We start from the raw sequence: 26702 nt of genomic DNA, 5'->3' as shown, positions 1-26702 counted from the left end.
TGTGTCTATAGAAAGTTCATATTTCCCAGACTGTTACCGTGTGTCTATAGAATGTTCATATTGTTCCAGACTGTTACCACGTGTCTATAGAATGTTCATATTGTCCCAGACCATTACCATGTGTCTATATAATGTTCACTATGTCGCAGACTGTTACCATGTTTCTATAGAATGTTCACTATGTCCCAGGCTGTTACCACGTGTCTATAGAATGTTCATATTGTCCCAGACTGTTACCACGTGTCTATAGAATTTTCATATTGTCCCAGACTGTTACCATGTGTCTATGGAATGTTCACTATGACCCAGACTGTTACCATGTGTCTATAAATGCTCATATTGTCCCAGAGTGTTACCACCTGTCTATAGAATGTTCACTATGTCTAAGACTGTTACCATGTGTCTATAGAAATTTCATATTTTCCCAGACTGTTACCACGTGTCTATAGATTGTTTAGTATGTCCCAGGCTGTTACCATGTTTCTATAGATTGTTCATTATGTCCCAGACTGTTATCATGTGTCTAGAGAATGTTCATATTGTCCCAGACTGTTACCATGTTTCTATAGAAAGTTCATATGTCCCAGACCGTTACCACGTGTCTATAGAATGTTCTTATTGTCCCAGACTGTTATCATGTGTCTGTAGATTGTTTACTATGTCCCAGACTGTTACCACGTGTCTATAGAATGTTCACTATTTCCAAGACTCTAATGACGTGTTTATAGAATGTTCATATTTTCCCAGACTGTTACCATGTGTCCATAGATTGTTTACTATATCCCATACTGTTACCATGTGTCTGTAGAATGTTCACTATGTCCCAGAGTGTTACCACGTATCTATAGAATATTCATATTGTCCCATTCTGTTACCACGTGTGTATAGATTGTTTACTATGTCCCAGACTGTTACCTGGTGTCTATAGAATGTTCACTATGTCCCAGACTGTTACCATGTGTCTATAAAATGTTCATATTGTCCCAGACTGTTACCATGTTTCTATAGAAAGTTCATATTTCCCAGAATGTTACCATGTGTCTATAGAATGTTCACATTGTCCCAGACTGTTACCACATGTCTATAGAATGTTCATATTGCCCCAGACTGTTACCACGTGTCTATAGAATGTTCTCTATGTCCCAAACTGTTACCACGTTTCTATAGAATGTTCATATTGTTCTAGACTTTTACCACGTGTCCATAGAATATTCATATTGTCCCAGACTGTTTCCACGTGTCTATAGAATGTTCATATTGTTCCAGACTGTTACCATGTGTCTATAAAATGTTCATATTGTCCCAGACTGTTACCATGTTTCTATAGAAAGTTCATATTTCCCAGAATGTTACCATGTGTCTATAGAATGTTCACATTGTCCCAGACTGTTACCATGTGTCTATAGAAAGTTCATATTTCCCAGACTGTTACCACGTGTCTATAGAATGTTCATATTGTCCCAGACTGTTACCACATGTCTATAGAATGTTCATATTCCCCCAGACTGTTACCACGTGTCTATAGAATGTTCTCTATGTCCCAAACTGTTACCACGTTTCTATAGAATGTTTATATTGTTCTAGACTTTTACCACGTGTCCATAGAATATTCATATTGTCTCAGACTGTTTCCACGTGTCTATAGAATATTCATATTGTTCCAGACTGTTACCATGTGTCTATAGAAAATCATATTGTCCCAGACCGTTACCATTTATCTGTGGAATGTTCACTTTGTTCCAGAATGTTACCATGAGTCTATAGAATGTTCACTATGTCCCAGACTGTTACCACGTGTCTATAAAATATTTCCATTGTCCCAGACTGTTACCACGTTTCTATAGAATGTTCATATTGTCCCAGACTGTTACCATGTGTCTATAGAATGTTAATATTGTTCCAGACTTTTACCACGTGTCTATAGAATGTTCATAATGTCCCAGACCGTTACCATGTGTCTATAGAATGTATGTATTGTCCCAGACCGTTACTTTGTGTCTATAGAATGTTCACATTGTCCCATCCTGTTACCATGTGTCTATAGAAAGTTCATATTACCCAGACTGTTACCACGTGTCTATAGATTGTTTACTACGTCCCAGACTGTTACCACATGTCTGTAGAATGTTCACTATTTCCCAGAATGTTACCAAGTGTCTATACTAAGTTCATATTGTCCCAGAGTGTTACCATGTGTCTATAGAAAGTTCTCTATGTCTCAGACTGTTACCACGTGTCTATAGAATGTTCATATTGTTCCAGACTGTTACCACGTGTCTACAGAGTGTTTATATTGTCCCAGACTTTTACCATGTTTCTATAGAAAGTTCATATTTCCCAGACTGCTACCATGTGTCTATAGATTGTTTACTATCCCAGACTGTTACCACGTGTCTATAGAATGTTCACTGTGTCCAAGACTGTTTCCATGTGTCTATAGAATGTTCCTATTGTCCCCGACTGTAACCACCTGTCTATAGATTGTTTACTATGTCCCAGACTATTACCATGTGTCTATAGAATGTTTACTATGTCCCATACTGTTACCACCTGTTTGTAGAGTGTTCATATTGGCCCAGACTGTTACCATGTCTCAATAGAAAGTTCATATTTCCCAGATGTTACCACGTGTCTATAGAATGTTCATATTTTCCCAGACTGTTACCATGTGTCTATAGAATGTGCATATTTCCCAGACAGTTACCACGTGTCTATAGAATGATCATATTGTCCTAGATTGTTACCACGTGTCTATACAATGTTCATATTATCCCAGATCATTACCATGTGTCTACAGAATGTTCCCTCTGTCCCAGACTGTTACCATGTGTCTATAGAATGTTCACTATGTCCCAGACTGTTACCACATGTCTACAGAATGTTCATATTATCGCAGACGGTTACCACATGTCTATAGATTGTTTACTGTCTCCCAGACTGTTATCACGTGTCTATAGAAAGTTCACTATGTCCCAGATTGTTACCACGTGTCTATAGAATGTTCATATTGTCCCAGACCATTACCATGTGTCTACAGAATATTCACTATGTCCCAGACTGTTACCATGTGTGTATTGAATGTTCACTATGTCCCAGACTGTTACCACATGTCTATAGAATTTTCATATTAACGCAGACTGTTACCACGTGTCTATAGATTGTTTACTATCCCAGTCTGTTACCACATGTGTATAGAATGTTCCTTGTGTGCAGGACTGTTACCATGTGTCTATAGATGTTAATATTGTCCCAGATTGTTACCAGATGTCTATAGATTGCTTACTATGTCCCAGACTGTAACCACGTGTCTATAGAATGTTCACAATGTCCCAGACTGTTACCATGTGTCTATACAATGTTCATATTTTCCCAGACTGTTACCATGTGTCTATAGAATGTTCACTATGTCCCAGACTGTTACCACGTGTCTATAGTATGTTCATATTGTCCCAGACTGTTGCCACCTGTCTATAGAATGCTCATGTTATCCCAGACTGTTACCACATGTCTATAGAATGTTCACTATTTCCCAGACTGTTGCCATGTGTTTATAGAATGTTCATATTGTCCCAGACTGTTACCACGTGTCTATAGAAAGTTCATATTTCCCAGACTGTTACCACATGTCTATAGAATGTTCATATTGTCCCAGACTGTTACCACGTGTCTATAGAATGTTCATATTGTCCCAGACTGTTACCACGTGTCTGTAGATTGTTTACTATGTCCCAGACTGTTACCACGTGTCTATAGAATGTTCACTATGTCCGAGACTGTAACCATGTGTCTATAGAATGTTCATATTGTCCCAGACTGTTACCACATGTCTATAGATTGTTTACTATGTCCCAGACTGTTACCACATGTCTATAGAATGTTCTCTATGTCCCAGACTGTTACCATGTGTCTATAAAATGTTCATATTGTCCCAGACTGTTACCATGTGTCTATAGAAAGTTCATATTTCCCAGACTGCTACCACCTGTCTAGAGAATGTTCATATTGTCCCAGATTGTTACCACATGTCTATAGAACTTTCACTATGTCCAAGACTGTTACCATGTGTCTATAGAATGTTCATATTGTCCCAGACTGTTACTACGTGTGTATAGAAAGTTCATATTTCCCAGAATGTTACCATGTGTCTATAGAATGTTCATATTGTCCCACATTGTTACCTCGTGTCTATGGAATGTTCACATTGTCCCAGACTGTTACCATGTGTCTATAGAAAGTTCATATTTCCCAGACTGTTACCACATGTCTATAGAATGTTCATATTGTCCCAGATTGTTACCACATGTCTATAGAACGTTCACTATGTCCAAGACTGTTACCATGTGTCTATAGAATGTTCATATTGTCCCAGACTGTTACTACGTGTGTATAGAAAGTTCATATTTCCCAGAATGTTACCATGTGTCTATAGAATGTTCATATTGTCCCAGACTGTTACCATGTGTCTATAGAAAGTTCATATTTCTCAGACTGTTACCGTGTGTCTATAGAATGTTCATATTGTTCCAGACTGTTACCACGTGTCTATAGAATGTTCATATTGTCCCAGACCATTACCATGTGTCTATATAATGTTCACTATGTCGCAGACTGTTACCATGTTTCTATAGAATGTTCACTATGTCCCAGGCTGTTACCACGTGTCTATAGAATGTTCATATTGTCCCAGACTGTTACCACGTGTCTATAGAATTTTCATATTGTCCCAGACTGTTACCATGTGTCTATGGAATGTTCACTATGACCCAGACTGTTACCATGTGTCTATAAATGCTCATATTGTCCCAGAGTGTTACCACATGTCTATAGAATGTTCACTATGTCCAAGACTGTTACCATGTGTCTATAGAAATTTCATATTTCCCCAGACTGTTACCACGTGTCTATAGATTGTTTAGTATGTCCCAGACTGTTACCATGTTTCTATAGATTGTTCATTATGTCCCAGACTGTTATCATGTGTCTAGAGAATGTTCATATTGTCCCAGACTGTTACCATGTTTCTATAGAAAGTTCATATTGTCCCAGACCGTTACCACGTGTCTATAGAAATTTCTTATTGTCCCAGACTGTTACCATGTGTCTGTAGATTGTTTACTATGTCCCAGACTGTTACCACGTGTCTATAGAATGTTCACTATTTCCAAGACTGTAATGACATGTTTATAGAATGTTCATATTTTCCCAGACTGTTACCATGTGTCTATAGATTGTTTACTATGTCCCATACTGTTACCACGTGTCTGTAGAATGTTCACTATGTCCCAGACTGTTACCACGTATCTATAGAATATTCATATTGTCCCAGTCTTTTACCACGTGTCTATAGAATTTTCATATTGTCCCAGACTGTTACCATGTGTCTATAAATGCTTATATTGTCCAGAGTGTTACCACATGTCTATAGAATGTTCACTATGTCCAAGACTGTTACCATGTGTCTATAGAAATTTCATATTTTCCCAGACAGTTACCACATGTCTATAGATTGTTTAGTATGTCCCAGGCTGTTACCATGTTTCTATAGATTGTTCATTATGTCCCAGACTGTTATCATGTGTCTGGAGAATGTTCATATTGTCCCAGACTGTTACCATGTTTCTATAGAAAGTTCATATTGTCCCAGACCGTTACCACGTGTCTATAGAATGTTCTTATTGTCCCAGACTGTTACCATGTGTCTGTAGATTGTTTACTATGTCCCAGACTGTTACCACGTGTCTATAGAATGTTCACTATTTCCAAGACTGTAATGACGTGTTTATAGAATGTTCATATTTTCCCAGACTGTTACCATGTGTCTATAGATTGTTTACTATGTCCCATACTGTTACCACGTGTCTGTAGAATGTTCACTATGTCCCAGACTGTTACCATGTATCTATAGAATATTCATATTGTTCCAGACTGTTACCATGTGTCTACAGAGTGTTCATATTGTCCCAGACTGTTACCATGTTTCTATAGAAAGTTCATATTTCCCAGACTGCTATCATGTGTCTATAGATTGTTTACTATCCCAGACTGTTACCACGTGTCTATAGAATGTTCACTGTGTCCAAGACTGTTACCATGTGTCTATAGAATGTTCCTATTGTCCCCGACTGTAACCACCTGTCTATAGATTGTTCACTATGTCCCAGACTGTTACCATGTGTCTATAGAATGTTCACTATGTCCCAGACTGTTACCACCTGTTTGTAGTGTGTTCATATTGGCCCAGACTGTTACCATGTCTCAATAGAAAGTTCATATTTCCCAGATGTTACCACGTGTCTATAGAATGTTCACATTGTCCCAGACTGTTACCATGTGTCTATAGAATGTGCCTATGTCCCAGACAGTTACCACGTGTCTATAGAATGATCATATTGTCCTAGATTGTTACCACGGGTCTATACAATGTTCATATTATCCCAGACCATTACCATGTGTCTACAGAATGTTCACTCTGTCCCAGACTGTTACCATGTGTCTATAGAATGTTCACTATGTCCCAGACTGTTACCACATGTCTATAGAATGTTCATATTATCGCAGACGGTTACCACATGTCTATAGATTATTTACTGTCTCCCAGACTGTTATCACGTGTCTATAGAATGTTCACTATGTCCCAGATTGTTACCACGTGTCTATAGAATGTTCATATTGTCCCAGAACATTACCATGTGTCTACAGTATATTCACTATGTCCCAGACTGTTACCATGTGTGTATAGAATGTTCACTATGTCCCAGACTCTTACCACAAGTCTATAGAATTTTCATATTAACGCAGACTGTTACCATGTGTCTATAGATTGTTTACTAACCCAGACTGTTACCACATGTCTATAGAATGTTCCTTGTGTGCAGGACTGTTACCATGTGTTTATAGATGTTCACATTGTCCCAGATTGTTACCAGATGTCTATAGATTGTTTACTATGTCCCAGACTGTAACCACGTGTCTATAGAATGTCCACAATGTCCCAGACTGTTACCATGTATCTATACAATGTTCATATTGTCCCAGAGTGTTACCATGTATCTATAGAATGCTCACTATGTCCCAGACTGTTACCATGTGTCTATAGAATGTTCGCATTGTCCCAGACTGTTACCATGTGTCCATAGAATATTCACATTGTCCCATCCTGTTACGATGTGTCTATAGAAAGTTCATATTACCCAGACTGTTACCACGTGTCTATAGATGGTTTACTATGTCCCAGACTGCTACCACCTGTTTATAGAAGGTAAACTAAATCCCAGACTGTTACCATGTGTCTGTAGAATGTTCACTATGTCCCAGACTGTAACCATGTGTCTATAGAATGTTCACTATGTCCCAGATTGTTACCACGTGTCTATAGAAAGTCATATTGTCCCAGACCGTTACCATGTGTCTGTAGAATGTTCACTATGTTCCAGACTGTTACCATGAGTCTATAGATTGTTAACTATATCCCAGATTGTTACCACATGTCTATAGAATGTTTCTATAGTCCCAAACTGTTACCATGTGTCTATAGAATGTTCATATTGACCCAGACAGTTACCATGTGTCTATAGAATGTTCATATTGTCTCAGACTGTTACCACATGTCTATAGATTGTTTACTATGTCCCAGATTGTTACCACGTGTCTATAGATTGTTCATTATATTCCAGAATGTTATCATGTGTCCATAGAATGTTCATATTGTCCCAGACTGTTACCATGTGTCTACAGAAAGTTCATATTTTCCCAGACTGTTAGCACATGTCTATAGAAAGTTCATTATGTCCCAGACTGTTACCATGTTTCTATAGAATGTTCGAATTTTCCCAGACCGTTACCATGTGTCTATAGAATGTTGACATTTTCCCATCATGTTACCATGTGTTTATAGAAAGTTCATATTTCCCAGACTGTTACCACGTGTCTATAGAATGTTCACTATGTCCCAGATTGTTACCACATGTCTATAGAATGTTTCTATTGTCCCAGACTGTTACCATGTGTCTATAGAATGTTCATATTGACCCAGACTGTTACCATGTGTCTATAGAATGTTCATATTGTCCCAGACTGTTACCATGTGTCTATAGAATTTTCACGATGTCCCACATTGTTACCACGTGTCAATATATTATTCATATTGTCCCAGACTGTTACCACTTGTATATAGAACGTTCATATTGTTCCAGACTGTTACCATGTGTCTATAGAAAGTCATATTGCCCCAGACCGCTACCATGTATCTGTAGAATGTTCACATTGTTCCAAAATGTTACCATGAGTCTATAGAATGTTCACTATGTCCCAGATTGTTACCACGTGTCTACAGAATGTTCCTATTGTCCCAGACGGTTACCACGTGTCTATAGAATGTTCATACTGTCCAAGATTGTTACCATGTGTCTATAGAATATTCATATAGTCCCAGAATGTTATCACGTGTCTATAGATTGTTTACTATGTCCCAGACTGTTAGCACATGTCTATGGAAAGTTCACTGTGACCCAGACTGTTACCATGTGTCTATAAAATGTTCGTATTGTCCCAGATCATTACCATGTGTCTATAGAATATTCACATTGTCCCATCCTGTTACCATGTGTCTATAGAAATTTCATATTTCCCAGACTATTACCAAGTGTCTATAGAATGCTCACATTGTCCCAGAACATTACTATGTGTCTACAGAATGTTCACTATGTCCCAGACTGTTACCATGTGTGTATAGAATGTTCACTATGTCCCAGACTGTTACCACATGTTTATAGAATTTTCATATTTTCGCAGACTGTTACCACATGTCTATAGATTGTTTACTATCCCAGACTGTTACCACATATCTATCGAATGTTCACTGTGTCCAGGACTGTTACCATGTGTCTATAGAATATTCATATTGTCCCAGAGTGTTACCATGTGTCTATAGAAAGTTCACTATGTCCCAGACTGTTACCATGTGTCTATAGAATGTTCGTATTGTCCCAGACCATTACCACGTGTCTATAGAATGTTCACATTGTCCCATCCTGTTACCATGTGTCTATAGAAAGTTCATATTTCCCAGAGTGTTACCACGTGTGTATAGATGGTTTACTATGTCCCAGACTGTTACCACCTGTTTATAGAATGTAAACTATATCCCAGACTGTTACCATGTGTCCATAGAATGTTAATATTGTTCCAGACTTTTACCACGTGTCTATAGAATGTTCATATTGTCCAAGATTGTTACCATGTGTCTATAGAATGTTCACATTGTCCCAAACTGTTACCACATGTCTACAGATTGTTTACTATTTCCCAGACTGTTAGCACATCTCTATAGAAAGTTCACTATGCCCCAGACTGTTACCATGTGTCTATAGAATATTCATATTGTCCCAGAATGTTACCACGTGTCTATAGATTGTTTACTATGTCCCAGACTGTTAGCACATGTCTATGGAAAGTTCACTATGACCCAGACTGCTACCATGTGTCTATAAAATGTTCGTATTGTCCCAGATCATTACCATGTGTCTATAGAATGTTCACATTGTCCCATCCTATTACCATGTGTCTATAGAAATTTCATACTTCCCAGATTATTACCACGTTTCTATAGAAGGTTCATATTTTCCCAGACTGTTACCACATGTCTATAGATTGTTTACTATGTTCCAGACTGTTACCATGTGTCTATAGAATGTTCACTGTGTCCCAGACTGTTACCGTGTGTCTATAAAATGTTCACATTGTCCCAGACTGTTACCATGTGTCTATAGAAAGTTAATATTTCCAAGACTGTAACCATGTATCTAATGAATGTTCATATTTTCCCAGACTGTTACCACGTGTCTATAGAATGTTCATATTATTGTAGACTGTTACCACATGTCTATAGATTGTTTACTGTCTCCCAGTCTGTTTTCACGTGTCTATAGAAAGTTCACTATGTCCCAGATTGTCACCACGTGTCTATAGAATGTTCACATTGTCCCAGAACATTACTATGTGTCTACAGAATGCTCACTATGTCCCAGACTGTTACCATGTGTGTATAGAATGTTCACTATGTCCCAGACTGTTACCACAAGTCTATAGAATTTTCATATTATCGCAGACTGTTGCCACATGTCTATAGATTGTTTACTATCCCAGACTGTTACCACGTGTCTATCGAATGTTCATTGTGTCCCGGACTGTTACCATGTGTCTATAGAATGTTCATATTGTCCCAGAGTGTTACCATGTGTCTATAGAAAGTTCACTATGTCCCAGACTGTTACCATGTGTCTATAGAATGTTCGTATTGTCCCAGACCGTTACCACATGTCTATAGAATGTTCACATTGTCCCATCCTGTTACCATGTGTCTATAGAAAGTTCATATTTCCCAGGCTGTTACCACGTGTCTATAGATTGTTTACTATGTTCCAGACTGTTAGCACATGTCTATAGAAAGTTCACTATGTCCCAGACTGTTACCATGTGTCTAGAGAATATTCATATTGTCCCAGAATTGTCCCTAATTGTCGTGCTAGAAACCTTATCCAACTACTGAGGGATCTGGATGCAGAGATCCATGACTAGGCCCCAGGTGGATCTCTGGGAGTCCAATTAGCGAGAATGAGGAGAGTTTATATGAGCGAGAATTGTTGAGACCAAGGTCGGATAAAGCACAGAGACAAATAGCCAAACAAACGGAAACACATGAAATATGAACCAATGGCTGAGGGGTCACCAACTGGATCAGGCCCTCTGAGTGGGTGAGACAGTTGATTGGCCTGATCTGTTTGGGAGGCATCCAGGCAGTGGCACTGGGTCCTGTGCTCATTGCATGAGTCGGCTGTTTGAAACCTGGGGCCTATGCAGGGTCACATGGCTCGGCCTGGGAGGAGGGGACTGGACCTACCTGGACTGAGTCCACCAGGTTGATCTCAGTCTGTGGGGAAGGCTTTGCCCTGGAGGAGATTGGAATGGGGGATGGGCTGGGGGGAAGGTGAGGGGGGCAGGAGGGGGGAGAACAAGGGAATCTGTGCCTGTATGTAGAACTTAATTGTATTGCAAAATAAAAATTAAAAAAAAATGTGAACATTCTATAGACACATGGTAATGGTCTGGGACAATATGAACAACCTATAGACTCATGGTAACAGTCTGGGACAATATGAACATTCTATAGACATGTGGTAACAGTCTGGGAAAATATGAACTTTCTATAGAAACATGGTAATGGTCTGGGACAATATGAACATTTTATAGACACATGGTAACAGTCTGGGACACAGTGAACATTCTACAGACACATGGTAACGGTCTGTGACATTATGAACATTCTATAGATACATGGTAAAAGTCTGGAACAATATTAACATTCTATAGACACATGGTAACAGTCTGGGATATAGTTTACATTCTATAGACAGGTGGTAACAGTCTGGGACATAGTAAACAATCTATAGACACGTGGTAACAGTCTGGGACATTATGACCATTCTATAGACACGTGGTAACGGTCTGGGACATAGTGAACTTTCTATAGACACATGGTAACAGTCTGGGACAATATGAACTTTCTATAGACACTTGGTAACAGTCTGGGACAATATGAACATTTTATAGACACATGGTAACAGTCTGGGACATAGAGAACATTCTATAGACATGTTGTATCAGTCTGGGGCATAGTAAACAATCTATAGACATGTGGTAACAGTCTGGGACAATATGAACATTCTATAGACACATGGTAACAGTCTTGGTCATAGTGAACATTCTGTAGACAAGTGCGAAAAGTCTGGGATATAGTAAACAATCTATGGTAATGTGGTAACAGTCTGGGACAATATGAACATTCTATAGACACGTGGTAACAGTCTGGGAAATATAAACTTTCTATAGACACATGGTAACAGGCTGAAACAATGTGAACATTCTATAGAAACATGGTAACAGTCTGTGACAATATGAACATTCTATCGACACATATGAACAGTCTGGGACAATATGAACATTCTATAGACACGTGGTAAAAGTCTGGGACAATATGAACTTTTTATAGAAACATGGTAACAGTCTGGGACAATATGAGCATTCTATAGACACGTGGTAACAATCTGGGACATAGTGGACATTCTATAGACACGTGGTAACAGTCTGGGACAATATGAACATTCTATAGACATATGGTTACACTCTGGGAAACATGAACTCTCTATAGACACATGGTAACAATCTGGGACAATATGAACATTTTATAGACACATGGTAACAGTCTGGGACATAGTGAACATTGTATAGACACGTGGTAAAATTCTGGGAGATAGTAAACAATCTATAGACATGTGGTAACAGTCTGGGACAATATGAACATTCTATAGACACATGGTAACAGTCTGGGAAAATATGAACATTCTATAGACACATGATAACAGTCTGGGACATAGTGAACATTCTACAGACACATGGTAACGGTCTGGGACATTATGAACATTCTGTAGACACGTGGTAACAGTCTGGTATAATATTAACATTCTATAGAAACATGGTAACAGTCTTGGACATAGTTTACACTCTATAAACATGTGGTAACAGTCTGGGACATAGTAAACAAGCTATAGACTGTTACCATGTCTCTATAGAAAGTTCATATTTCCCAGACTGTTACCATGTGTCTGTAGAATGTGCATATTTCCCAGACTGTTACCACGTGTCTATAGAATGTTCATATTGTCCCAGAGTGTTACCACGTGTATATAGAATATTCATATTGTCCCAGACCATTACCATGTGTCTACAGAATGTTCACTATGTCCCAGACTGTTGCCATGTGTCTATAGAATGTTCACTATGTCCCAGACTGTTACCACATATCTATAGAATGTTCATATTATCGCAGACTGTTACCACATGTCTGTAGATTGTTTACTGTCTCCCAGACTGTTATCACATGTCTATAGAAAGTTCACTACTTCCCAGATTGTTACCACGTGTCTATAGAATGTTCATATTGTTCCAGACCATTACCATGTGTCTACAGAATGTTCAGTATGTCCCAGACTGTTACCATGTGTGTATAGAATGTTCACTATGTCCCAAACTGTTACCACATGTCTTTAGAATTTTCATATTATCGCAGACTGTTACCACATGTCTATAGATTATTTACTATGTCCCAGACTGTTACCACCTGTCTATAGAATGTTCACGATGTCCCAGACTGTTACCATGTGTCTATAGAATGTTCATATTGTTCCAGACTGTAACCACATGTCTATATAATGTTCATGTTGTAACAGACTGTACCATGTCTCTATAGAAAGTTCATATTTCCCAGACTGTTACCACGTGTCTATAGAAAGTTTATATTTTCCCAGACTGTAACCATGTGTCTGTAGAATGTTCACTATGTCCCAGAATGTTACCATGTGCCTATAGAATGTTCACTAAGTCCTAGACTGTTACCACGTGTCTATAGAATGTTCATATTGTCCCAGACTTTTCCACGTGTCTAGAATATTCATATTGTCCCAGACTGTTACCATGTGTCTATAGAATGTTCATATTGTTCCAGACTGTTACCACGTGTCTATAGATTGTTTACTATGTCCCAGACTGTTAGCACATGTGTATAGAAAGTTCACTATGTCCCAGACTGTTACCACGTGTCTATAGAATGTTCATATTGTCCCAGACTGTTACCACGTGTCTATAGAATGTTCATATTGTCCCAGACGGTTACCATGTGTCTATAGAATATTCATATTGTCCCAGCCTGTTACCATGTGTCTATAGAAAGTTCATATTTCCCAGATTTTTACCACATGTCTATAGAATGTTCACTATGTCCAAGATTGTTACCATGTGTCTATAGAATGTTCATATTGTCCCAGATTGTTACCACGTGTCTATAGATTGTTTACTTTGTCCCAGACTCTTACCACGTGTCTATAAATTGTTCACTATGTCCCAAACTGTTACCACGTGTCTATAGAATGTTCATATTGTCCCAGACGGTTACCATGTGTCTATAGAATGTTCATATTGTCCCAGCCTGTTACCATGTGTCTATAGAAAGTTCATATTTCCCAGATTGTTACCACATGTCTATAGAATGTTCACTATGTCCAAGATTGTTACCCTGTGTCTATAGAATGTTCATGTTGTCCCAGATTGTTACCACGTGTCTATAGATTGTTTACTTTGTCCCAGACTCTTACCACGTGTCTATAAATTGTTCACTATGTCCCAAACTGTTACCATGTGTCTATAGAATGTTCATATTGTCCCAGACTGTTACCACATGTCTGTAGAATGTTCATATTGTCCCAGAAATTTACCACGTGTCCATAGATTTTTTACTATTTGCCAGACTGTTACCACGTGTCTATAGATAGTTCACTATGTCCAAGACTGTTACCATGTATCTATAGAATGTTCATATTGTCCCAGACTGTTACCATGTGTCTATAGAATGTTCATATTGTCCCAGACTTTTACCACATGTCTATAGATTGTTTACTATGTCCCAGACTGTTACCACGTGTCTATAGATTGTTCACTATGTCGCAGACTGTTACCATGTGTCTATAGAATGTTTATATTGTCCAAGACTCTTACCATGTGTATATGGAATGTTCATATTGTCTCAGACTGTTACCACGTGTATATAGGATGTTCATATTGTCCCAGACTGTTACCATGTGTCTATACTATGTTCTCTAGGTCCCAGACTGTTACCACGTGTCTATAGAATGTTCATATTGTCCCAGACTGTTGCCACCTGTCTATAGAATGCTCATGTTATCCCAGACTGTTACCACATGTCTATAGAATGTTCACTATTTCCCAGACTGTTGCCATGTGTTTATAGAATGTTCATATTGTCCCAGACTGTTACCACGTGTCTATAGAAAGTTCATATTTCCCAGACTGTTACCACATGTCTATAGAATGTTCATATTGTCCCAGACTGTTACCACGTGTCTATAGAATGTTCATATTGTCCCAGACTGTTACCATGTTTCTATAGAAAGTTCATATTGTCCCAGACCGTTACCACGTGTCTATAGAATGTTCTTATTGTCCCAGACTGTTACCATGTGTCTGTAGATTGTTTACTATGTCCCAGACTGTTACCACGTGTCTATAGAATGTTCACTATTTCCAAGACTGTAATGACGTGTTTATAGAATGTTCATATTGTCCCAGACTTTTACCATGTGTCTATAGATTGTTTACTATGTCCCATACTGTTACCACGTGTCTGTAGAATGTTCACTATGTCCCAGAATGTTACCACGTATCTATAGAATATTCATATTGTCCCAGTCTGTTACCACGTGTGTATTGATTGTTTACTATGTCCCAGACTGTTACCTGGTGTCTATAGAATGTTCACTATGTCCCAGACTGTTACCATGTGTCTATAAAATGTTCATATTGTCCCAGACTGTTACCATGTTTCTATAGATAGTTCATATTTCCCAGACTGTTACCTTGTGTCTATAGAATGTTCATATTGTCCCAGACTGTTACCATGTGTCTATAGAAAGTTCATATTTCCCAGACTGTTACCACGTGTCTATAGAATGTTCATATTGTCCCAGACTGTTACCACGTGTCTATAGAATGTTCATATTGCCCCAGACTGTTACCACGTGTCTATAGAATGTTCTCTATGTCCCAAACTGTTACCACGTTTCTATAGAATGTTCATATTGTTCTAGACTTTTACCACGTGTCCATAGAATATTCATATTGTCCCAGACTGTTTCCACGTGTCTATAGAATGTTCATATTGTCCCAGACTGTTTCCACGTGTCTATAGAATGTTCATATTGTCCCAGACTGTTACCACGTGTCTATAGAATGTTCATATTGTTCCAGACTGTTACCACGTGCCTATAGAATGTTCTCTATGTCCCAAACTGTTACCACGTGTCTATGGAATGTTCATATTTTCCCAGACCATTACCATGTGTCTATAGATTGTTTACTATGTTCCAGACTGTTACCACGTGTCTATAGAATGTTCATATTTCCCAGACTATTACTATGTGTCTGTAGAATGTTCATATTGTCCCAGACTTTTTCCACATGTCTATAGATTGTTTATTATGTCCCAGACTGTTACCATGTGTGTATAGATTGTTCACTATGTCCCAGACTGTTACCACGTTTCTATAGAATGTTCATATTGTCCCAGACCGTTACCATGTGTCTATAGAATGTTCATATTGTCCCTAACCTAAACTTGTGGAGTCATTTTCTGATTGCTGGGTGATGCGGTAGCGTCCAGCCCACTATGGGTAGTACCATCCCTAAACAGGTGGGCCTGGGTTGTATGAGAAAGGTGGCTGAATGTTAACTGGAAGCGGGTCAGTAAGCAGTGGTCCTTCCTGGTGTCGGCCTCAGTTCTTGTCTCCAGGTGGCTGCTTTGTGTTCCTGCCTTGCCTTCTCTCCATGACGGCCCTGAAAGCCAAGTAAACCCTTTCCTCCCCTGTGCTGCTTTTGGTCATGATGTTTATCACAACAGAAAGCCAAGCAGGACATTCATTAATGTACAGTTTTAAAGATTATTTTCTTAATTATCTATAAAGATGAAGTGTGGTCTTTAAACATACAATTCAAATCTGTAAAGTGGGGAAAAGTATCTAAGATAACATAGTTTTGTGAAATAAAACAAATCTTAGATATTAATTTAATTTTGTTTTTTAAATGTGAGATGCACATTTGGTACATATTGGTACAAAATCTCAAAGTTGCTAAAGGGCTTAAAGTAAAGAGGACATGTTCCTCCCAGCTGTCCGCAGCTCTCCCCAGCCTCTCTTCCCAAGAGATTGGTTCTCAGGTTTCTCTGTATTTTCAGGGATAAGTTATGCATATACAACAGTCACATAATGCAATATGCATGCGTAAGCAGACGCATAATGGATCCATTCCTGATGCCCACAAGGTGAGAGGAGCATCGTTGCCTGGCATCTATTTGATGCCAGAGAAATGCATAATTCATAAAACAAAGAGGAAAAAAATATCCAAGAAAACAAAAGGCCAGCTCTGTAAGCAGCAGGACAAAATCTCATTGGTATTCATTGTAATAGAAACACAGTTACATTGGTTTTGTTTTGGTTTTGGTTTTAAACATCTTCAGTCATGATTGTTTATAAACCAGTGTAACATAGAGCAAGCGTGGCTCCTTGAGCCTTCCTTTCCTTGTTCTTGGCTTGGGAAGCTCACAGTGCATTCAGGTGGCAATGGCAGTTTTGCTGGGGGCTTAATGCTTGCTGGTGCTGGCCTCTGCACCTGTGCATCCGTGCCGCGTGCATGACCCCACTTCTGATGTGAGTCCCTGACCCTGCTTTCTGCAGAAGGAACACAACACTGGCCACAGAAGTCCCTTGTCCTAGATCTCACAGCAAGAGGAATGGCTGAGCTGGTTGGTTCTAGCTTCTGAGGTGGTAAGGGTTTCCTTCTGGTGGACAAGGGCTGCAGCTGGTATGTGGGGTCACACTATACACAGCAGGAAGACTCACTGTGATGTGCTGCTCGGAAAGAAGCCTATGGACTTCAGGCAAGAGGCTTTTCACAAAGTGAGAGCCCAAGGGCTCTCCTTAGTTTCCTGCTTTCCTTTCTCCTTCATTTCTGCACCAACAGACAGCAAATCCACCTTGAATGTTTGGAAAGTCACATTCAGTCCCCGTATGACTTGGCATCGGGAAATTCAATCATTATAGTAAGAAAATGGAGGGATGCAAGAGCTTTAGCGTAATGGAGGGTAGAGAATAGAGAAAGTGGCTTACCCTGATTGGCTGCTTTCAATTGGTTGGCAGTGTTCGGAGGGAGAGTAAGTTTCACTTATGATGGCTCATTACCATCGATACCGTGGTGTGTTTTTTCTTTTATATACAAGGTTCAGCTTTCAGAATCACAAAATTAACATTACCGCATTAAGTCACAAATCCCTGAGATCATTAACTGTGCCAACAATGCCCTTCCCAGGTCAGGGTGCAGTCAGGGTCACCCAGTGCATCGGGTGGTCTGAGTTCCCTGTTTCCCTCATTCTGTTCCATTAGCTTTGTCCATTTGTTAATGAGGTATGTGGCACAAATTTTAACTGGTCTTGATAAAAACGCAGAGCCAGATATTTGGGTAAATGCTGAAAGAGCAGAGAGACAAAGGAACAAGGCACAGCTATTTCTCACCTCACCAATTCCTCAGCTGGAAAGATTGAGCTCCTTTCTCCCCCCAGCTTATATTCCTCTCTCTGCCCAGCCATATCACTTCCTGTCTCAGCCTCCCTAGTGCTGGGATTAAAGACATGTGCCTCCCAAGTACTGGGGGCAAAGGTATGAGATCCCAAGTGCTGGGGTTAAAGGTGTATGCCACCACTGCCTGGCTGCTATGGCTAATGAGTGGCTGGCTTTGCCCTCTGATCTTCAGGAGACCTTTATTTGTTAGAGCACAAACAAAATATCACAGAGGTAGGAAACAGCCTCTTCCACTGGGAGAGGGGGTGTTTATTTCTCTTTCTTGTTCCACTGACTTTTGCACTCTGTGTTTTTAGCTTTGTTACTAGCTACATCGATCTGTTGCATCATATTGCCGGTGTTGTATGTAAGCTCTTATGCCCAGAGACACACTTCTGCTTCCTTCCTGTGATAGTTTTTTTTTTCTCACGCCTCAGTTCCTGCCCCCACCTTCCTGCCTGGGCTGCTGTCCTGGCTTCCCTCGATGGTGGAAACTGTCAGGCAAATAGACCCTTTCCTGCCCTCACGCTGCCTTGGTCTTGGTGTTTATCACAGCAACAGAGAAGCAAACTAGAAAACTTGCCTCAAGCTTAATTTGTTATCAGTTAAAGACCATTTTTCTCGACATGTATTTTTGGGTTTTGTATTTGCATGTTGTGTTTATTTTTGCCTTTTTTTTTTAAAGGATATTACTGTGTCATCCAGGCTGGCCTCAAACTCAAAATCCTCCTCCTTCTACCTCTGCAGTATTGGGATCACAACATTCAGCAGCCAGGACTACACAGGGTCTCCCGATTTCTGTCTGTCTGGCCTTTCCGTATAGATTAATCCAGAGATGCATGTTTAGTAGTAATACCACTGCCATGAGGCTGTGTCTTTCCCAGTGCATCCTGTCTGGAAGCACGTGTCGGTGGTGCCTTCCACCACTGGGCAGACTAATCATTTTATCACTTAAGATGGTGTCCGCAGACTTCTCTGTTGTGTGGCTGATAAACACAGTGGTGAGGATATTGATCAGTAGATGATTAATCAATACCCTAGACAGAGAGAATTTGAGACTATTGCAAGCACTTTATCAGCCATTGGAATTCCCCTCCAGAATTAGCATCTGCTGGTGAGTTTTGTCTGAGTAATTGTTACTGTGTTGGTTGCTAGTGACATTCTGTTCTCACCCCTTGTCATTGTCCCTTTGAAAGTCATCTCCTGTTTTTTCTTTGTCTTAAGTATACTAAAAACTGCACTACCATTTAGTAATAGCGATTCTACTGAAAGAAAGAACTTAGTATTTGCTAATGAGCAAATTTTAGCAATGAGCTAGTTAATTATGAATGAATAACTAATTAATTTAAATAATGAATCCTATTTTCCTCAGTTACAATCTATTATTATTACTTTCTTTTGATGCTCAGTCATTCTGGAGCAATGGGAGACTCTGTAGATTTGCACTTGTGTTTTTTCTTTTTAAAGATCTATTTTGTTTCCATTTATATATGTGTGTGTATGCACGTGAGCACAGATGTTCACAGAGGCCAGAAGAGGGCATTAAATCCCATGGGGCTGGAGTTTGTAAGTGGAGGCTTTTCTCTGTCCTTCCCTGTTCTGCAGCCACTTCCAAATTATCACACAGAGGCTTATATTAATTATAAATCTTTGGCCAATGACTCAGGCTTATTACTAACTAGCTTTTACAACTAAATGAACCCATTTCTATTTAATCTATTCATCACCACATGGTCCGTGGCTTACCAGTTCTCTGGCATCTTGTTTCTTGGGTGTCTGACTGGCATCTGTCCTGACTCTGCCCTTCATCATCCCAGTCTTCATCTTGATTTTTTTGCCTAACTTTATCCTGCTTGGCTATTAGCCAAAACAGCTTTATTTATCAACCAATGAGAGCTACACATATTCACAGCATACAGAAAAACCATCCCATAGCATTCCCCCCTTTCTGTCTAATCAAAAAGGAAAGTTTTTACTTTAACATAGTAAAATTATATATAACAAAATAGTTATCAAGCAAGAATTACAGTTACAGCATCCAGTCTATTTGTATTTGGCAAAATTAAAGAAAATACTCTATCATTTATTCTACCTTTGTGAGTCTAAAGTTTCATATCTAATTTATCTTTTATCATAACTAAGGAAAACTATAATTATAACTATCTAATATTTAACTTCATCAAAGACCCCAGTAGGATATAATAATATGACCTGAGTAAACAGGAAGTGCTTTGCAAGCAACTACAAAACTCTAAAAATGACAGACACATCTGGCTGCCTGGACAGTCACCCAAAGTTCTTCTGTAACATTGGGGCATCCATCTTCAGCTTATAATAGGCCTAGAGTATCTGGCAGACATTTTAGTGAAGCAGGAAATTTGAAGGACTGTCCTGCCTATATTGGCAATGATTGTCAGTTATTTTCCTCTGTGTCCTGCAGAATGTCTGGCAGTTTCTTCTGTGAAGTAGGAACCTGAAGGACCATCCTGCCTTGTTCTGGCAAAGTTCAGTAGTCACTTTTATGTGGGTCCTTCATGTGCAGTTTATACAGCGTACTGTCAGGCAGTCCAGGCAAAAGCAGCTTCTTGTCCAAATGGCCAGCCTTGAAATATTGAAAGCAAACTCCATAAGGAGTTTGTTCAATGCTGATCATCCTCTTTTAAAAATTGGTGCTACCAGAAGTAGACGTGTCTCATTGTGGAGAAAAGTCTAAGTTCTTAAAACATTTTAAGTGTCATATTCTATAGGTCTTTGAAGTGTTTGGAAATTACTTACCTAATTGAAATATATCTTTGTATACCTAGAAAACTTAACTAATATGGCCATAAATTTGACTATTTTAGATGACTATTATTCTGTATTTTTAATTATATATTTCATTTTAAAATGAGCTGCATAAACACAATACCTTAAACAAGAGTAGAAATATACATACAGTATAACAAAATTGATTTTAAATTTGTATCAATAAACTAAAATCTATACCAATGTAAAATATTTTGTAATTAACAGTTCTTTCTTGGATTAAAGTAGATTCAATAATCTATCCTTTTTAACCTATCATTTTTATATCGACGCCCCTTTCTTTTTTAGAAAGAGTTTGACTATGACCATTAACAATTTATAACCAACCCACCTTAAATGAAAACAAACATTTATAAACAATATTTTGGGAATTTGGGTGTAGAGCTCTAGACTACTTCCTGTTGAGTGGGGATGCTGGCAATCTTATGGGGACCCTGAGAAAATTTAGAATTATGATCAAATCCTGACTGGGATATTTTATGCAGCGGGTCCATCTCAGCCAGCAGCCTTGAAGTTGTTGTGAATGTAGAACTCAGAGGAAGCTGTAGCAGAGGTGCACTGAAATGTTGGATCATCTGGGCCATCTGTTTTTATTAGTGTCTGGTCTCCTTGTTCTAAAAATAGGTAAACTTTTAATGGTAACATATATATCTGTATTAATATAAATGTGAACTGTATATTATACACAAGCCAGTCAATGATAATTTTTTGTTTTATGTTTGAACAGGTAAAATATACGTCACATGTCTTGTAGTTACTTTAGGTGTACTTTTTCATGTCTGTAATCAGGATTTTCAGGGGATTTTTCTTAATCAAACCTCATCTTTTTTAACCTGAAGGGAATCTATAGCCTGTCACCTTCTGTGGAAACAAAAGCAGAACCTCCTTCCCAAAGCAATACATCACTAGACTCAAATTTTGGAGTCAAGATATTTTTAAAATACATAGGTTGGTTTAATATGGCAGTTTTCATAATTCAAGGTCTCTTAGTAGTTATGGTCTGCTCATTAACACTCAAAAAATATAAGAACAGCACATTAAAATATAAAATCCAGACTGTCAGTTCATTTCCCATCTTCATATGGCTTATCATATTTTTTATTATTCCATTCCTTTTTTAAGGACTTTACTATTATTTAATTTACCCTTTTTCTTCTCTCTCCCAAGCCTACTCACTTTCTTTTAAACACCCTGTAACCTGTTTAGAGGACTTTTTGTCTGAATCTGTTTTTTACTGTGACCTTTCTGTCTGTATGAGCAAAGGCTAAATCTGCCATGGGGCACACTGTGTGGCTTGGAGATGCCTCTGTCAACAGTGGCAGGAATCCTCCATGTGGTAGCTCAAGCCCATGTCTCCATACTGCAGCTCGCATGAGAGACACAACTAGGAAGCTGGTTTTGGCTCTGTTTATATGGTCTAGAACCTTTTTTTAAAAGCTTTCTCAGATCTTATGTGGAAATTCCTACCCCACATTGAGTGTCATATGTAACTGGAGGCTTTTCTCTGTCCCGCCCATTCCACAGCTGCTTCCAAATTATCACACAGAGGTTTATATTAATTATAAATGTTTGGCCAATGACTCAGGCTTATTGCTAATTAGCTCTTGCAATTAAATTGACCCATTTCTATTCATCTATTTATCACCACATGGTTTGTGGCTTACTGGTTCTCTGGCATCTTGTTCCTTGGGTGGATGGTGTCTGTCCTAATTCCACTTTTCATCATCCCAGTCCTCAGCTTGATTTTTTGCCTAAGCTTATCTTTCCTGGCTATTGGCCAAAACAGCTTTATTTATCAACCAATGAGAGCAACACATATTTACAGCGTACAGAAAGACCATCTCATAGCAGGAGTTACAAGTGATTGCGAGCCCATTTGTGCTTCTAACCACTGAGCCATCTCGCTAGCCCCTTGTAATATTTTGATGTTCCTTCCATCCTTTGGGCAAGTACTTCCATATTTTTTGATACTGTATCTCAATTTTACTTTGTATTTTCTTTGCCCTGGATGTGAAATTAACCATTTGTTTGGTCCTTTCATTAGTGGAGTGGGAACACTAAAAACCTCCCACTATCTTAGTGGATATTTGTTTTTTGTAGTGGAACTCATTTTTAGGCTATTTTAAAGTCTGGCTGATGGGTACATCTGCCTGCTATGTGGTACTGCTGGTGTTATGTGTAGCCTCCTCTACCCAGAGGCATTTTTATACTTATTTGACTTATGACTAATTTATCTGTTACTAATTAAAGGCTATGTTTTTGTCTAATATTTTCCTGGCATATATTTTTCAAATTATTGCTTTTAATTACCTTGTCTCCCTGTAATTTAGTGTGTCTGTTATAAATAAAAGTAGCTGAATTTGTTTTTAAAAATCTGAGATGTCTAGAACCAGAACTTGGGAGTTAGTAAGTTGGTCTGCCCATCTCCTTCAGGCCATGTAGGTATTGGTATATTTGGGTTTATTCTATCAATTTTTTGAGCTTTCCATTTACCCTGGCTTCTCGTCTCTTCTTCTTCCCTTTCCTTGGGTTATTGTTTAGTAGTTTTTATATTTAAGCTCCATTCTCTTCTAGTCTGTTCATTATCTTTTTTACAGCCCTTTAATCCGTGGTTTCTCTAGAAATAAACTATAATATGAAAACCCACTACTTAAAATCTTAAACACTCGAGGGCCCTGCATAGCTTCAGTGAGTCTTCTCAAGTGATATATTACGCATATTAGATTCATCTTAAGAAAATAATTAAGCCTCCAAGAAGTTACTGGAGGCTTCATATTACTGCTTCAGCTTTTGTTTAGACTTGCCTGTGTCTTTTGCTGTCTTCGCCTGTGGTTACTTTTTAGTTCTGCACCACCAGTGTGGAAGAGCATCCCTCTTCCTGAAGTACATGCATGATAATCCTGTTAGTGATGCTGGTTCTCATTATCTGACAATGACCCTACTCTGCTCTCCTTCATAAAAACTATCTTTCTTTATCTCCCAGGAGCTATCATTTTATTTGACTCTTATTTTCTCCCAGTTTATTGGAGTTATCATTCTACTGGCTCCTGGCTTTATTACTCTCTAGAAATCTGTCACTTCAATCTGTTGTCCCTTTGAAAGTCGTCTGCCTTTATTTCTTTGTCTTTGGTGTACTGAAAATTGCATGGTGATCTGTCACATTGTGGGTTTCTTCTTATTTATCTTGGCTTGAAATTCATTCAGCAATTATATCTCAAGTATTATAAACATTGTCTCATTTTTCCCTGCAGAGTTGTCAACAACCTCGCATTCTATGTGTGCATCTGTCTCCCTACCTCCTCTTCTTTTCTAGTGTGAGGTTTTCTTATGCTGGAAATTTCTTCCAAACTATCTTTTAGCTCACTAATTTCCTCTTTAGTTGTCTTTAATTTTTAATTAGCATTATTATAGATTTGTCTCTAGGGGTTTGGATTTGTTTTCTAAGTCTTCTTGTTCATAGCTTTAGTGTTTGATATGTAACTCAAACTTTCTCTTACTTGCTAAAATCATGTGATTCTCGATAATGGATAGCTGAATAACTGCTCTCTGTTGCTCATTTAAGGGTTTGAGGGTTTTGATTCCTCTTTGGTCACCTTGCCTTGCTTCCTTCCATACTTTTTAGTTTCTGAAGGTGAGTTTCCTATTATTTAGAACTTTGCTTATTTGCAGAAATGCCTTGAGGCTTGGCTGATGATGAATAGACCCATACAGATTTGCATATTTTTCCACAGATGCGTAAGGTGGTTACCACGCTCAGGCCTCTTTAACCTTAATTCCCAGATGAAGAATTCTCAGACTGTCCAGCTTGTATCCACACAGACTTTGGCTGTGCTGTTGGTTAACACATGCTTACAAATCTCCATCCCTTAGCCCCTGTGTGGAGACAGTCTCCCTCCAGCTTTAATGCTCACTTATCCATAGGCTCATGGCCCTGCCTTTGGGTGCCAAGTGAAGGGCTCCTCAGCTCATCACATTGGATGTCCCTGGCTTTGTCTTTTGTTTTATTTGTGTGTGTGTGTGTCTTCTGGAGCAATGGGCACTGAGGTTGTAGCTCTCCTGGGCTTAGCCAATGCCCTCAGAGTAGACACTGCTTCTTATAGCTCCCACTCTCCCTTCTACATCTCTAAAAGTGTCATATTTATGCCCCTACTCAGGGCTACCACAACCTGAGTAGTTCAAAGCAACAGCAATATTTTATTCTCTCAGTTCTGATGGAAATCTAAAATCCAGATGTTGGCAGGGCTAGTCTCTCTGAAGTAGCCATCCTTTCTGGACATTGCCAGCTGTTGGTGGCCAGCCATCCTTTCTGTTCTTGGCTTATGGCAGTAGCATCACACCAGTCTCCAGGCCCCACTTCACACAGCCTCTTTCCTCTGTGTCCGAGTCTCCATCCACCCATCTTCCCTCTTCTTATAATGAGCCAACCATTCTACCCCATACGACCCCATTTGAACTGGCTTACAGCTTCCAAGTCTCCACTTCTACAGAAAGTCGTATTTATGGATTGTGCTTGACATGAGGTCTTGGAGGCTACTTTTCAACTGAGTGTACAAGTCTAATTTTTTCCAGTCCATCAATGAATTCTTAGAGAACTTTATTCTATTCAGGACTTGTTCATGTCAGCTGGAGGGTGGGAATTCCAGGATCCGTTCAGTCATACTTCAGAATGAATGTCTATATACTTACTGATTGTTGAGATGTTAAGAATCATGACAGCAGGGTCTATATTCATCTTATTCAGCTTTATGTCCTTGGTTCTGAGTCCTGTGCAGAGAATGGGTGTCATTAAACAATGTCAAAATAAATGAGCAAATGTGTAATAAGTAACCTACAAATATTAAGAGACAAATGAGTTAAAATTGGGCCGAGGGTAACTTGAGAGCCCCATTCCAGTACCTAAGCTTAATACATGGAACTAGATGGTGTCTCAGATGTCTGCTTCTCTGGGGGGGCCCTCTGCCACCCAATCCAGCTCATAACCTTCTCTTTCATATCTTTCCTGCAATAGTCATTCATCATTCAAAACCCGAAGCTATCTCCCTTCAACAAGAGGTGACTGTCATGCATCTTTGTGTCAAAACATTAAGTGTTTCAAATATTTTCTCATGGAATTCTTACCAACAAACCTATGAAATAGATACTACTGTTATCAGAAGTCATGATCATGGTTGTATCATTTTCTCATCATCATCACCATCATCATCACCATTGTCATCTTTATTACCATCACCATCGTCACCACCGTCACCACCACCGTCATCACTGCTACCACCATTACCATCAACAACACCACTGTCACCACCACCACCACCACAAATACCACCGCCACCATCACCATCATCATTACTTTATTGATAAGGAAATTGAGCCTCAGAAAGATTAAGTATTTTGCCCATAGTGAGATCCCGAAAGCCAGAATTAGAACCCAGTTCTTTAACCCCAGGAAAGGGGCAACATCCTTAATTCATGTGTTGTTCTTACTTGGCCAGATATTTACTTTGCCAGTCCCACACTCCTTCCTCCTCACTGTCTGCTGCCTAAATTCCTACCTCCAAGAGTTTGCTCTTTTGTGAAAATCTTTTCAATATTCATCACGATGTGTCCTAGATGCTGTCATGGGAAACAGTTCATGAAGATACATTGGATAGCTCTGGAATTCATTGG

Source organism: Peromyscus eremicus, chromosome 13, assembly GCF_949786415.1.
Source record: "Peromyscus eremicus chromosome 13, PerEre_H2_v1, whole genome shotgun sequence".
Classification (NCBI taxonomy): Eukaryota; Metazoa; Chordata; class Mammalia; order Rodentia; family Cricetidae; genus Peromyscus; species Peromyscus eremicus.
This window is presented reverse-complemented; position numbering follows the sequence as displayed.